Raw genomic sequence first — 14,701 nt, 5'->3', positions numbered from 1 at the left:
GATTTTAAACCAAATCATCTGATTGTATTTATTCATTCCTAGCTCAGTATGAATTGATAAAAACTTTTAAGCTATTTTTATTTTGGAACTTTCATAAATTTTGGATCATTATTATAAAAACAAAGTAAGATTTTAATATGCACTCAATTTTGACCATGAACTAGACACTGTGCTACATACTACATATATATATACATACATGTATGTAGTATGTATATAATATACTCACTCATATGTATATTATGTGTACTTACATGATATATAATCATTAATATTCACATTAATTATTATAATTTTGGTGACAACTTTAAAGATCAAAAGTAAAAATTATAATAGCTCATTGGAATTATAGCATTTCTGTCTAACTGCAAAGATTCTGCTCTTAACTAATAGACTATAATTAATTATTCTCAAAAAAGTATTAAATTTAATAATATTAAATTTTCATTGAATAAGCAACGAAAGTGTTTGAGGAGACCTAAATAAAAGCAGTATTTAGCTTTAAATATAAGTAGTAAGAGAAGTAAAAGTAAATTTAGAATTATTATCTTTCCTTTAGGTTACCTTCAGAGATATTTCTGACAAATTATGTCATATTCAATATATGTGAACCACCATATATATCAGATACTGTTAGATTGCTAAAATGGGAAGAGAGTGTTTCTAAAGAGGTGAACTTAAAAAGAAATAGATCTACCCCTAGCCCTACCACGTTCTTAGGTTATTTTTGGTGAGAAAATTAAATACAGTTATGGCTTTCTTATCTAAAAGAATGGCTAAACCAATAATAACAATTCATTTTTCAATAAATGAATCAATCTATCTATGGAATGTAGATTCAAATGTAGATTAGCACATTCAAAACTAATCAAATTTCTATAGAGTTACCAGTGCAAATACCACAGAATGAATATGTCTTTTGCTAATGAAATATGCATTTTAAGAGAGGAGTTTACCAAAAAAAAAAAAAAAAAAATAGAGAAGATGTTTAGGTATGAACTGTCATGCTTACTCTCATATCTGTGACTTCATTCTGATTGGTCTTATAATTTGGAAAGCCTTCCATTCCTCACTTCATTTACCTTAACCAAAGCCCCAATCAAGCCCATCTCTACCACAAACACACCCCCGGTCTCTACATCTTAAAATGAATAATACTCTCTGCTTTGGTTTGTTTTACTATCCATATAATTATCCTAATACTTAATTATGTACTATTTCAATATCTCTCATATATTTTTCTTTTACTATTATATAACTTCTAGTCTAACCATACCTTGTCTCTTGGCACTTTTATTTTCTTACAGGCAAAAATTGTAAAAACGCTTCATGATGTTTGCAGTGTCTAAAGAAGAGATGAACACACAGTTCATTCTCAGTAAATGTGTATTGGATTTAATTAAATGAAACATTAAAAAGGAGAAAAGTTATGAGAGTGAAGTAGATATAAAAACCAACAAGAGAACTCAAGTAAATCAAGAGCACTGCAAAAGGTTTAGCTCCAGCCTGACTTCCTTTCTGAAGTTTTCCCCTGTGGTTCAAGCATACAGCAATCTTCCTCTTCTATGAACTGCTTTAGTAGACACCATCGCGCCAACAAAATTGAGTACTGGCTTGCGTTTCTTAAACTAGTCAAACTTAGTTTTCTTTCTAGTTTACAATTCTTGTCATAAACCTGAAGCAGAATCAAAACAGAGAATGACGACTGGTTGGATGAATAATTTATTTGCTCCGTTGTATGGAAGATTTAGTAATTGATTGCAAAGGGGGAAGGAGGTAAACAAAATGTTTATATTAATCCCATTTATTAAAATGCTGTAAAGCTATGGTACTCAGTGATAAACTTGAGGGAAAAATCCTAGAAAATACGAAGAGACTCTAGAATGGAGGTTAAGTGAGAGATTTTTGGATCCAAGTTATCTGGGTTTCTATTCCAGCTCTGCGAATTAGAAAATTTTGTTTAACGTCCCTGTGGCTCAGTATTTTTAGATAAGACATGTTGGCGTATTAGTGAGTAGTGTGTAGCCTAAGTGTTGTCGTGAGAATAAAATACATTATTATATACCATCATGTACAGCTTTTTTCAATCTTGCCACAGTTGGCACCAGTAATTCTCCTGGGAGGCTGTGCTTTACATCTTACTATGTGTAACAGCATTCCTGCAACCTACCCACTAGATGTCAGTAGCATCACCATTTCCAGTGTGACAACCAAAAATATCTGCAGACATTGCCAAGTGTTTCCTGAAGGCAAAATAGTGCATTATGTAAGGTCTAAATCTGGACCTTAAAGTGCATTATGGAAAAAAAAAAAAAAAAAAAACAAAATCAATCTATTAGCTAATAATACTAATCTAAGACCTGAACTTTGAAAATTTTATAATGTGAAGTTCAGTTTGTAGCATATAATCTCACAATAAGGAATGGAATTTTTTCTTTTTAGTAGGAAACTGGTGATATACCATTGGAGACCGCCACAATCATGTTCAATTTAATAATTATTTACTTAATGGTTCCAGAATTTTAAAAAGTGTAAATTCTAACTATATAGAGTGCTATTTATATATAAGGTGATATAGAAGATAAAATATTGCCTACTTGACCAAGAAAAAATGATATAGGAAGATAATGGATAAAAAGATAAAAATAGATACTAATTTAGCCATTTGTTAATGTGGCTAATGTTACCCTAACTTACCAGTTATGATTATCAACAAGATGTTTTCATGACAGCTCAGATAACTGCTTTGGTAGTTAGATAGAATCATTTTAAATAAAGTAATGAAGTTGAGGGAAGAATGACCAATGGTAGGGTTGAGAAATGCAACAAAAAACTGACTAGGGCTTGACTGATTAAAGAAGAGAAGTAATGCTGTTTAGGAAATAATTTCTACTCCCAGTTAAAGATTTGTTTCCTTTTTCCACAGACATTTACAGCTATGACTCTATTCTTGCTTGGGTTAAAAATCTTCATGACAGTATTTTATGTATATTTGAGTAAGATATAAACCCATAACTACTCTTTCTTCTTTGCTTTCTGTTTTGTAAGATTTGATATTAAAAATTCAGATAGCAACTCTTCTGAAAAGGAGAAAAAAAACTAGTTGTAAAGCAGAGTCCTGCCCAAATACAAAAATGGTCAAAGATCTATCCAGCACGCTTCTCCCCTCTTTGATCTCACAAAGCATGCAGAGAAAGTCAGTACTTTATGAAGAACAAAGATTATTCTTCAAATGCATTTTGTTTGTCAGCTCTCCCTCAAATAACATTTTCTGATTCTGTCTTCACTGTCTCAAATACATTATCTGCCCAATTAATAAATTATTGATTTTTAAATAATAAATCGAATTAAAACATTTTATATAATTCCATATTTTCTAGTAATTTTCTTAATAAATTATTGATTTTTAACTCAATAAATTATTGATTTTTAATTACTGATTTTTAAATAATGACATATTTATAAATTATTTTAACAAATGAAGTAATCAAAATATTTTACAAGCAATTTTCCTATTAAATGGTAAAATTTGCCATTTCCACTATGAGCACTGAATGCTTTTAATACTTACAAGTTAATGCACTTTTTTTTTCAGGGGATACAATGTCTTCTTTAGAAACTAGGTAAGGGGTTCAAGTCTCTTATCTTATATCTTCAGTTTCTAGCCCAGTAATGAACAATAAATTCTACAAATGCTGATTGATTGAATGAATGAATAAATGTTTATTTTAACTTCCATATTTATCTTGTCTTTGGAAGTCATTGCACTCTGGTTCCTTTGTTTGTTTGTTTTTTTAGCTTTAAGCTCTGGGTTACATATGTAGAACACGCAGGTTTGTTACCTAGGTATGCCTGTACCATGGTGGATTACTGCACTCTAGTTCGTTTTTAAGCTAAACATATGCAAGACATGGTTCATGCTGATTTCTTATCTTACATATGATCTATATGACTCATTTAACAAATCTTTTAACTAGAAATTTCCAAGTTCTTTGTTAGAAGTTTGAGTAACACAGGGAAGCCAAACAGATGTTGCCCTAACTACTTTTAGTTAACAATCCAGTGCTCTGTAAAATAGACTATATTTGGCTAATAAAACACTATTCTATTTTCATTAATTTTTATACTTATCAAGTTGAAAAATGTCATTAAATTTTTAAATGTCATTTGTTTCCTCCTTATTTCTCTCTTTAGTTCAATACCATGATATAAAAATTTGTCTAACAATTATAAACTACAACAATTTCATATCCTTATCAGACTAAACAAATGTGCTTAGTGTTATTATAGTCTGTACACATGATTTATTTATCACCTTATGGCAAACTTTAAAAAAAATAGGACATGAGAGAAAAAACTGGGGTAAGAGAAAAAGCTTAAAAAATAAATATTAATTCATAGTTGAGGCCTGAGACCTGCAAAACAGTGACTAAGACTTTAGTATTACAACAATGTAAATATTAGACTTCTAAGAAAATGCTCAACCTTTATGCTTTTAAATAAAGACAACTTGTGGATACAGGGAGTGTTTGAAGGGTGTATATGGGATGAAGTTCAAAGTTTCATCAACGGTAAATAAAACAATAATTAATCTCCAAATATAGTGAAGACTATTCTTCAGAGGTCTTGTAAATTTATCATCTTAAAAAGATTTATCTTAAAAAAATTTGTGGATGAGCTTTCAAACAAGTATAAACATATAAATTGACATTTCCAAGGCTGCCAGCAATACTTTTAAAGAGATAAAACCCAAATAGTATATTCAATTTTACCAAGCTTAAAGGTGATCAGAAAATCTATTCTAATTCTCTTTTCAATACATCGAATGAAAAAGATAGTAAAAACATTGTATACACATTCAAAATGTATAGTCAAGGCATAGGCACTAATTAATAGAAAGATATTTTCAATATATACATGCATTTATGGATATCTGTACATATGCATCTATAATGCACATATATATGTACACACACAAACAAAGACTGTAGTTGTATTGAATTAGCACTTAATCTATAAGCATCTACAGGAAAAAACAAATGTTTTTCAAAATCCCTAAAATTTCTTCATGAGGAAATTTCAGATAACATTATGTGCTTGTAAAATTTCCTGTTAAAGATCACATGGCAGGGGCTTTAAATTTTAGTGGTTTTATTTATTTATAAAGAGTTGTAGCCAAATCAATTTTATTACTGAAAGTTTAGTATTTCCTAAGCTATATTCATAGAATTATATGAACTGGTTTTTAAAGTATGCAACACTAACATGTACTCTTTCTCTGATCATTTTTAACCTATGATTCCAATTAATATCCCTACTGACTCATTGGTAGAAAAATATTTACATGCTTTTCTTGGATTTAGTTATTTTGACTTCTTCATAGATAAATAAGAAAACGTATTGTATTTTCCTACTAACAAGCACTAAATAGCATGTCTATTTTCCTTAATAGTGATACCTATTATTCTTACATATCATGGATATGTTATAGATTATAATAGCAAAATTATTTAAAATAAGATAAATCTTAGAAATTAAAGAGTTGGCAAAGATATTTTGTCTATTGGACAAATATTTACTGAGCATCTAAGAAGCATTAGTTATACAGATTTCTGTATATTTTTTCTCTACTATTACTGCTCTGGAACAATGGGGGCCAGAAATTTCATCATAGAAATAATTATGATACCAAGTCACTAAAGCTATGCTGGAAACTCAGTCACTCCCACATAAGTAACCTAGTGACTTGGGAGAATGCCTATAGATTAAAAGTTTAGAAAATCAGAAAGAAAGAAAACAATAAATGGAAGAAAGACAAAAAGGAAGGACAAGAAGCAAAGGACACAGAAAAACAGTAATCTAATTGTTTATATAAATTTTCACTTTTTAGGAGATCTAAAGAAACCATTAATGAGGAATGATTCTATAAACTACAGAAAGTAAAAAAGAAGATACATTCCCGTTTTAATTAATATGTGTGATATGCAATTATGCTTGTTCTTTAGAGCTATATTCTTTCAATACTTTATGCTTTAACACATAGTTTGTCTTTTGCTACGTTTTTAAAAGGATACATTTTTTATTTAAACACACTGGAATAATGCAGCACTTTTTAAAAATTCAAATAATAATGTCTGACTTGTATTGCATATTTACTATGTGCCAGCAATAGTGAAAATTACTTTGCACCTATGTTTAAATGGGTTTATTATCTCTCTTTTACAAATCAAAGAACAGAGGCTCAGAGAATTAGAGTAAATGCTTTGCACAGTCTTGTCACCATATCATAAAGTTTACCTATCAGACTTAAATTTTCCAGAGTAGGGCAAAATAATTTTATATTATCTCAATATGGAAAACTCTGCTTGGCTTCAATCTAGCTTTATTAAATGGGAGGAAGTCTTTAGGATACATTATTTAAACCTTATACATCCACTTTTGCTAACTTTCTGGTCAGGAGATCTAGGCATTAAAAAAAAAAGTGTAATCAACACCCCAGTAGATAACTTTATATTATTCAAGTAACTAAAATGTTGTTGGGATTCCTGTATAATCTAAAGCCAAAATTTGTTGACTTTTATTGTCACAGTTATTGTTCTTTGCCATCGCCTGTTGTTTAGTGGAAAAGCACAGACCTTAGGAATCAGAAAAATGAGTCTTTGTTCAAATTTTGTCACTTTCTAGCTCATGACTTTGGGAAAGAATCTATATAAAGAAATAAAAAATTAACAATTATTGAGAAGCTCCTACATAAGAAAACTACTACTTACCTCACAAGGTGTTTACTGACTTCAATAAAATACGGTATTAAAAACTTGTTGCAATATTATGTATTGTAACTTGCTATAGTGATGGTGATAATAATTATTGTTATTACTATATTACTGGCTTCTCAGGGCTGTTGCACAGATTACTTTCTAGGAAGATTCTGTCCCACTAACACAATGGTTAAAAACAAAAACAGAATACTGTGTACTCTTAGAAATCTTTCTAGATATAAAGGTGGATTGGATTAAGCAGTTATTAAAAGTATTTCCACTAAACAGATGAAAATTGACATGTATCTAATAAATATATGTTTTTGTATACAGAGCACTAGACTCTGCCTGTGACATGGGACAGAAAAGTTTAATGTGGAAAAGGCTTATATGTAACCAGCTGATAAGGCTTACTGTTCCTGGAGGCACACGCATCTTCTATGCAAGTCACTCCTCTACTGTACTCAATCAATTAATTCAGTCTGATAAGGAATGTTAATATCAGTTTAGAGTAAACAGGCATCTGTTAATAGATCTTTCCAGATATTTGGCATGTGCAGAGGCGCTGATGGAGGCAGTGATGCTTAAGGCAGTATTTTGAATGACTGTAACAAAATGCAATATGTTTCAAACACTGTAATGTCTCCCTACAGTATGAAGTCTAGAAACTAGTATGGAAATTGTTCTAAGAAATTAAAATATGTGAGAATACATGAATGTCACAACACTATTTACAAATAGAACCTGGAAGACAAATCTTGATAAGAGGAAAATTGTGAAGATGGAGAAATTGAAAATTTTATAATAAACAAATACTCATGTAGCATGCTGGTCTGCATACCCAAAATCCAGGCTTAGTTTTGAATATTTATACATTTTGTGAAAAGAAAGGCAAAAATTCTTAGATCTTAACCCGTTTGCCTCATTTACACTGAGGCTGAACTGTCAAAGTGGCACAATGTATTTAGAACGAAAGCTTGATTTAGTTTACTTGCTAAGTCCCATTGAAAGAATATGGCAGGTTCACTTGAGGGCAGAAATCCTATGATAAATGGTTATTTGAAAGTCAGAAAGGGTACACTAGGTTATGCCCTTCAGTCTCTAAGCTGTTTATTTTTATCCCAATTTACACATAATATAAAGAAATATTTGTTTCCATGTTTTTCTATACCACCAATTTACAATGATACATATGACTTGGCTCAGAAAGCTGTTCCTTGAGACAGTTAACATATTTCAAGAAATATGAGAAATTACAAACTGTCTTTCTTTTTGCCCCTCATTAAAATTCAATTTAAATGATATCATTTGCACTGTGCTACACATTAGAATTTAGATAAATCATCACATTAAAATAGGAATGTTTGGTTCAGTCTGAGTTTAAAGATGCTACAGTTTAACATTTTTTAGGGGTATTGTGGGAGGAGGAAGTTTAAAACCAATTGTTAATGACCAGTACAGGGTTGGGGGTGAGATGGCAGATGGATAGTCAAAATATTTTCTTCCCTTAAGTAGTCAACTTTGTTAATGAACTATATACATATATATGTGTATATATACACATATGTATACACACACATATATGTATATATAAATTTATTCCTAGCAACTACCCCTCGTTATGTTTTTGATATTTTTATCAGCTTGAAGAAAAATTGTATTTTTTAAATGGAAAGAAATGATTAAGAACTCTACGTTTCATACATGAAATTTTCATTTTTAACTCTCTGAAGAAAAAACATAAGAAAATTTATATAGCACCCTTAGTAGCATAAAATTCTGTCTTCTTATAATATTTACTTGCTGAAGAAAACATTGCTGATATTCGTTGTTTAATATAATAGTTTCTAGTTGAATGTTAGTCCAAATTGATTGTTGACAACACAAATCTTACATCTTGCAAAATAATATAGTTTTTTTCAGCTTTGTTGTTATAATTTTGAAGCAACCTTCACGAGAAACTGAAAAAATAAACTTTAGCTAGCAATTTGCCATTGAGCTTTATGTAAACAATTTGATTTTATGGTCTGAAATATAAATTATTACACAAATAACTTTTCTTATTCTTGTGGATTTAAAAATTGCTAATTATAATTTAACTGGCTTAGAAAAATAAAATTATTGCAACCTATTATTAAAGCTTTTGTTAATAGCCACAAGAAAAACTGCTTTTATTTTAGTTAAATTCAGAAAAATATCAAGTGATGGGTTTTAAAGGTAGGTTGAAGCAAATTTTTTAAAAAACATAGGGTTCCACTTGGCAGTGAGGAGATGCTCAAAGCTATGAGGCAGGGCAGTAACAATAGTTCAGAGGGAAATGTTGATGGCCTAAAGTAAAAGCGATGATGTCGAAGATGAGACCTGATAAAATAATGTTTAGAAACTGAAAGCTATGAAATTGGGTACCAGATATAATGTGGGCAATGGGTTCACAGTGAATGACAAGGACCCATATGTCTAGGGTCTCTTTCAGTTTAGAGGATGAGTGCACATCGACCCCACTCAAAAAGGAATGAACACAATGAGAGAGAACAGGCTGTCTTTGTATGGTTTTATTACTGTTTGCGTATTCTAGCTTGACTTTGCACTACCTAGGGAAACAGATAGTAATGAATTCTGCATGGACAAATAGACTCTGAGACACCCATAATGCCTCCAAAGACACGTACCAGATAGTTGGGTAGATTAGTGAACTACTCACCAATTAGGTCTTCCCAGAAATTACATATCATGACAGACATATGAATAGACAATCATCTCACAGAAGAAGCTGATTATTAAAAACAAATAAAAAGGCAGCGACTGGCCGGGCGCGGTGGCTCACGCCTGTAATCCCAGCACTTTGGGAGGCCGAGGTGGGTGGATCACGAGGTCAAGAGATCGAGACCATCCTGGTCAACATGGTGAAACCCCGTCTTTACTGAAAATACAAAAAAATTAGCTGGGCATGGTGGCACGTGCCTGTAATCCCAGCTACTCAGGAGGCTGAGGCAGGAGAATTGCCTAAACCCAGGAGGCGGAGGTTGCGGTGAGCCGAGATCGCGCCATTGCACTCCAGCCTGGGTAACAAGAGCAAAACTCCGTCTCAAAAAAAAAAAAAAAAAAGGCAGCGACTATAAATTTCATTATATCATTTTCAAACATTCAGTTAGAGAAAAACCAATAATATATTATATATTTCAACATAGCTATTAGAGCGGATTTTGAATGCTCTGAACACAAAGAAGCGATAAATGTTTAAGATGATGAATATGCTAATTACGCGAGTTTGTTCATAACACATTATACATGTGTAACATTGACACATAACACTGTACCCTATAAGTATGTACGATTATTATGTGTCAATAAAAATAAATACCAAAAAAAATTGACCCTTGACAAGAAGAGAATAGAGAGGTTTGGTTAGTATCAAGGAAGAGGTGATGTTAAAATCAAATCAAGCATTTAATGGAGCCAGCTGCAAAATGCTACCCTGACATAAAGGATACACTGATTTTAGAAATTAGTTGGTAACTGATGTTTTATGACAACTTTCATTTTGCCTGTTCCGGTGGGGAACGGAAGCTAGGTTACAGAGGGCTGAGACATCAACAGAAAATGAATGTGTCAAAAGAAATTATAATTTTTTTTTTTTTTTGAGAAGAAAACTTGTTCTCAAGAAGATCAAACACGTTTGGAGCATTATATTCATTTTTTATCTATTTAGTTCCTTTTGTTTTACAGTATGTTCACAACATAGAAGTAATTTGATTTTTTTTTTTTTTCTATTTTGAACTAGTTTACGTTCCTATCACTTGGTAATTTAATAGTCCTATTTTAATTAAATTTTGAAAATACAAGTTACTGGATTACAATATAGAATATTTCTGGGCTTTAATTTCATATATTTTCATTATCAGTATCAAAACCACATAATGATTGAGGAACTACAGTCTCTAACGGCTTTTTCATGCTTTATTTTCAATTTAGCCTCAGTATTTAAGAAGAAACTAAGTCAGTAATTAAAATTCAAGAAAAAATAAAATAATAAACATTTGAATAGTTTGACAGGGAATCCAAGATTTAGGACTTTTTAAGACATTTTTGGTAATATTTGAAAAGATTTTTGTTATGTTCTTTAATAGATCACAAAATTTAGCTAAGTTTTAGTCATATTTTGCTGAGGGATCTAAGGAAAATAATTGCTTAAGGTCAAGTTGATGACTTGTTAGTATACGTGTATGCTATCATTCACAGCTTAACATTGATTAGCCATCATAGTAAAATTAAGTTGACCAGTAAAAATGCACATGACACACTGATACAAATATTTTGCTGAAATAATTCTTATTGTGCCTGTACCCTGAGCTGGCGATGGCTGTCTTAAAACTATCCTGCAGTAAATATCCCCTACTGAAGTCAACTTTAATTATTCTGAAGTCCATATGTCATTTTTCAGATGTAAGCCTGAGACACCATTAGCACTAATGATATGAGGCTGCTTTTTGTTGATACCTATTGCTATCTAATGACCCAACTACCTGAGGCAGTTTTGATAACTTGAGAAAATGATAGAAAATCATCCAGCATTTGCTCCAGGAGAGATTTGATTACAAGTTGTTGACTAAGCAAGCCTACATAAAAGGTTTTCTGCTGTAGTAGCAGAAAAGATGAAAAGCTCAGATCTTCAAATTATTTGCATTTGCTTCAAATGCAAATATTTGATATCAATTCAGTTATAGTTAATATACACTTATTTCATTTCATTTATATTTAAGGGAAATAAAGGTCAAGTTTTATTGCCTGGAATAAAAAACAAAAAATTCTTTTACTCATATACTTATAAGGAAGCGAATTGTAAATGGTAAGATTTTTCCAGCTAAGAAAGTGAATAAAGTCTGCCCAGAAGTACATGGAGTCCCTCAATATAACAACAGGAAAATTAGCATTTGTCATGCATTACTATCTCTCCTCAACTTAGAAATATAATAATAATAAGCGTCTATAAAATGGTTTCCTTAATGAGATGTATTGACCCAATCATCTGCTTGAATTTTAGCTTCTACTCTGGGTCTCCAATGTTGGAAGGCCATGTGAAAACCATTTAAAATAGCGACTGCAAAACCGCAGCAAGAGCAGAAAAAACACGTTACTTCAATAACAAAAAATTATTTAAAATTATTAACCTAATTAACATTTTCACCTGGTCTTCATTTAATGTGCAAACAGGCAGTTGATGACAATAATTACTCATCTACAAACTAAGTGGTCAATTAGATACACAATTACCCAATTTGCATGCACAGAAGTGAATTTTATCACTAAAAAGTTGTTTCTAAGCATTTAGACATAATATAGATATAAAATTAACTTGTAATCAAATTATGCAAACTTTGCTTATCTAACTTTCTTTTTTCTAAAATGCTTATCTGGTTGTATTCTCTCACCCTCACTATTTACATGGCCCTCTAATATCAAAAACAAGATGTAGTTTTTTTAGTAATTAAGGTTATTACTTTTATATATATCACTATTACAACCTATCATAATTATTCTATTCATTCATACAGTTATTCATTGATCCTTTTATAATTAACACATTAAACACTGAGTTCTTTCTATGTAAGACACTATTCTGTGTATAATGCAAAGATTAAATCTCACAGGGGCATTATGCTTAATATAAAGGGTAGAATATATTGTACACATGTGTCTAACGAGATAATGGAAAGTGTTAAAATCAAAAACTTCTTGTATACAAAATAAAATTCACTTTAAAAAGAAGTAAAATTGTTGAAGGTGGATGGTGGGACAATGAGAATAATCTATTATTAATTCATCCTGTAATTCATGCTTATTTCTCAACGAACTGTGTGGCACCATTTTCTTAAGCAATGGAAATAAAAAATACCTTGTTCACAGATTTTTAAGTCAAATATTCAATCCTGCTTGCAAACCAGCAGTGGATCTCTTATCTGCCTTTTTTGAATAGTTAATTTGATATTTTACAACTTTTATAACAGGGAAAGTTCAACATGTATGGATTTAGCTTAGAAGGACTTCAGAGGACATATTTTACATAGAATTTTAGCTATTTGGATGTGGATTAGTCATTTAAATATATGTATGAATACATATATATTATATATATTTATATATATAAATTATAGATATATTAAATATAAATCTATATTTTATATAATATTTTATATAATTTATACATATTTATATATATTTTATATATTTAATTATATATTCAGTCATTTTTATATATAAATATATATATATTTCATTTTTGCATAATTCAAAATGAAAATATAACTAAATCCAACCAACTGACCCAAATTTATAAACTCAGATTGCATCCTAAGTGAATTTCAGTCCTTCTCTCCCACATTATCTCACTACAAAGGTGATACCTACAAAACCCCCAGGAAGGTATCTGTAACACCACTATTATTCAAGTATCCCATGCATCATGGCTTCACACAGGTTTATATTCCTCTCATCAATCATATTGTTAAAATGGGATATTTAGTTTCCCCTACATTATAGACTTAAGCTCATTAGACAACACACAATATTTATTTTTATTTGGAAATTCGAGAGCCTGTATTTCTCAGGATTCAACAGTAAAAATTCAGCTTGCATCTACTATTCCACTATGGACTAGTTTTATGTCTGTTATTATTTTCTGAGATATCAGTCATGAATATTTAGGACTTCGATCCCTTTATCTCAACAGGAAGAAATTAGCTGTAGGTTTAACCATATGATCTTCATAAAGAAAAAAGCAAAATGTGTATATAACATTGGTATTAATGTTGGAGCAGTGCAATAAAAATTTAAAATGTATCTGGCCTTTCAAGTACTTTTAAAACATTTTAACATTTAAAACATAAAAGAGTTTAAACAAGATTTCACAAAGGAAACATACTAACAATAGAAGAAAGTGTGATATTAATAGTAGAGGTGATAAGTGCTACGAGAGTTCAAAAAAGAACAAGCAATACCTCCAGTTCAATATTTCTATTGTATCTAATTGAGAAAAAACAGACACACGAAGGTTAGGTGATGTTGCCAAGTTCACACTGCTGGTGAATGGCCTAAATATTTCTAGGTGATGAGGAGATCCTTGTGATTCTAGGCATCATAAAAATTTCCAGTGATTCTTTGAAAATGTAGGATTTCTTCTATGTGAAACTGAAATAGAACTGCACTAGGAATGGCTTTATTTTTACCATGTATTAAAATAACTACATTATCCTCAAGATTAATATAATCAGAAAAATGGAGAAATGAGTTATCTCCTAAACAGCAGCCAATAAAATTGATTTTCATATTTTTAAGGATTAAGGAGACACAGTACATGTTACTAATCAGAAAATCTACAGCTTTTATTCTCAAATACTTCTCATTTTTCTTTCAAAAGGGCTACTCTAAAAGTGACAATAGTCACTTTCAAATTGTCATTCGTTGTTGCAAAAAAGTCATGAGAAGTACAATACAGGTTAAATGCTTTCATTGTAGAATTGCTAATTGTAAAGTATATGGAAACATATGTGTACATATGTTAATGTATGCATATATGTGTATATATGTTTAAAATAAAGAATTATACTTTGGAATACCATATTACTATATATAAATACATACGTATTTTACATAGACACACATAATTTGCTCATTTTAGAATAATAAATGTTAAGCATATTTGTTTTTTTTTTGTTTGTTTGTTTTTGTTTTTGTTTTCCCAGAGTCTTGCTCTGTTGCCAAGGCTGGAGTGCAGGGCACAATCTCTGCTCACTGCAACCTCGGCCACCTGGGTTCAAGCAATTCCCCTGCTTCAGCCTCCTGAGTAGCTGGGATTACAGGTATGCACACCCACACCCAGCTTTATAGATACATATATTTAGTAGAGATCGGGAGATGGGATTTGACCATGCTGGCCAGGCTGATCT

The 14,701-nt window shown here is 30.8% G+C and overlaps 1 protein-coding gene and 1 long non-coding RNA gene across 4 annotated transcripts in view; both read right to left on the bottom strand.

The window, feature by feature from the left end:
• CADM2 (cell adhesion molecule 2) overlaps positions 1–14,701 on the bottom strand; it is a 1,054,563-nt gene that overhangs the window by 697,720 nt on the left and 342,142 nt on the right. The gene's annotated exons all lie outside the window — the stretch shown is intronic.
• On the bottom strand, positions 918–12,915 carry LOC141581962 (uncharacterized). The gene is made up of 2 exons (XR_012514788.1): positions 8,335–12,915; positions 918–8,290 (listed from the first exon to the last, which is right to left on the bottom strand). It is a non-coding gene; the product is annotated as an uncharacterized LOC141581962 (long non-coding RNA).

This window comes from Saimiri boliviensis, chromosome 18, assembly GCF_048565385.1.
Source record: "Saimiri boliviensis isolate mSaiBol1 chromosome 18, mSaiBol1.pri, whole genome shotgun sequence".
NCBI lineage: Eukaryota > Metazoa > Chordata > Mammalia > Primates > Cebidae > Saimiri > Saimiri boliviensis.
This window is presented reverse-complemented; position numbering and strand designations above follow the sequence as displayed.